Source organism: Xiphophorus hellerii, chromosome 5 (assembly GCF_003331165.1).
Source record: "Xiphophorus hellerii strain 12219 chromosome 5, Xiphophorus_hellerii-4.1, whole genome shotgun sequence".
Lineage (NCBI taxonomy): Eukaryota > Metazoa > Chordata > Actinopteri > Cyprinodontiformes > Poeciliidae > Xiphophorus > Xiphophorus hellerii.
In genome coordinates this window covers 26,335,026-26,337,285 of record NC_045676.1, presented here as the reverse complement: position 1 = coordinate 26,337,285, position 2,260 = coordinate 26,335,026, and positions in this window count along the sequence as shown.

Sequence of the window (2,260 nt, the reverse complement as noted above, 5' to 3'; positions counted from 1 at the left end):
CCCCTCAGCAATAATATTTAGCTAAATATAATAATTTAGCAGAATAAACTGGTCTGGCTGCCCTCAGTCTAATAATGACTCTCAGAGCCTCCATGTTGTTCAGACTCCGGGTCCATGGTGAGGAGGAGGCGGATCTGTGTCCTCTAACTATCAAATTATGGGCAAGAATATTTTTTCACACACTGGTTTGTGAATAAAAACGTAGGTCTGATGTTGAAGTTAGGAAAAACTGTTTCTATTTATATTTTCATAATTGTCTTCGCAATAGTGGGACAAAACCCGCCTCACCCCTAAACACAGAAATGCTTCAGAGAAAACTTCTGACTTTAACTCAATCATTCTGCTAAAAGCCCGGTTCGCTACAGGCAGTCTGAGTCGGTTCCACCAACAGATATAAAGAATATCTGTCTTTATTTCAGACATCCTGATATAAGACACGGTACCAACTGTCACCACGAGTCGCGACGCACCTCAAAGCCCTGGTACCACCTGGTACCACCTGCTGACTGTTCGCTCTGCTTCTCTTTTCTACCAGGCGGGTTAAAGCCTCTGCTGACGGGATCTGGGTTGGAGGTTCTGGGCTGTAAATAGAAGTTATTGCAGAACCTCAAGTGTTAAAGGAAGATTCGGCCCATTTAGAGTTCACAAAATAAACATCAGAGAAAATATTGTAGCAATAATTAGAACCGCAGCAAAAAGCCAAACATGCAAAATGAAATGAATCAAAATGTCCCCAAAGCATCGACAGACTGACAGAGGCAACCGGGGGATTCCAGGTAGATTCCAGGTGATTCCAGGTAGATTCCAGAGATGCGCATCGCAGCAGCTGTTCCTCCAGGGCCGGCCCAAGGTAATATGGGGCCTTAGACAGAACCCCCCTCCCTCCGGAACCCGTCCTATTAAGAACCTCAGCATTAATAACATGTTTAAATATCGATAAGGTGAATCTGTGAGAGGGAGATCAGGTTTATTGGCAGAGTTTAAAATCAATCACTGATTATTGGTTATTTGCTGTGATGTATTTGTGAACAAACCCAATTCAAACACAAAGATTACACCATATTGTAGCCATGGTAACACGACAATCAAACTATCAAGATGATTCTTTAAACTTTTACAAAGTAAACTTCTTAATAAAATCCTAAATGTACTATTTATTTTTCTCAGCTGAATGCATTAAATAAAGTGTAATAACATTGTCGTTCTCTATAAATGATGTTACAGGTTTAGATCTACAGTCTGTGTTACAATTAAACAATTTCTAGGGGCCCCTGAATGGCCCCTACCAGCAGCTACTGAGTTTTCTTTGCCTTGATATCTCAGTCTTATAATTCTAGATCTCAGAGGTGCTAAAATCAAACTATTATATAGATTTAACCCCTTTGTGCTGTTCAATGTGCCCATTTTTAACTTTGAGCCCCTAACCCTCCAAAGGTCTTTGCACGGCCCTGCAGGTCAGCATGTCCAGTACAGTTAGAAAGGCTGGGAGCTTATTTTTGACTGCGTCAAGCCTGGTCCATCTTTTCCCCCCTATTGTTGACTCAAAACAAAGACTGTATCTAGCAGTGGTAGCTTTACAAAGTCTGCAAAACAAAATTCTATACGACTGTTTTTATAAAGGCACATTTTGAGCCACCATTTACAGGAACTCCTTATACACACAAAAAAAGCAAGTTAAACATTTGTATGTTTGAGTATTCAAATAAAATATACAACAGTTGTTTTATTTCTGTCAAATGTCATTTTCTGTAATATTTACTTAAATGTTTAGTGAAAAGTTTAATTTACGTACTTTTAGCTAGCAGCTATATTCATAAGTTAGCCACCACGGGCAACTCTATGCGCTAACACGTGATTGGTTTACAGATAAAATGCTCTGCGGTTGGACCAATCAGAAGTCAGGATCTATAAATCATAGCACCGGTTGAAATTACTGACCTGGAGCACCGGAAATGAACAAATAAAATACTTACATTTCTATTGATTTACAAATTTGGGAAAGTTATTCACATTTAATATCACATATTTAATACAGTTTTACAATTTTTAATGATTGGCTGTGGACCAAACTTTGTCCCAATGACGTGGTTAAACGGTGGAGGAAAAGCTACAGAAAGCTGTGACAAATTTTCCCCGTTCACTTTGTCTCTAATGACGGAAACGTCTTTATCCTCCGCAACCATCGGATTTACAGTTCTGTGTATTTTCTCTCCCGCTGTCCCCTCGTCGTCGGCGCTGTGCTGCCCCATGCAGGCGTGGC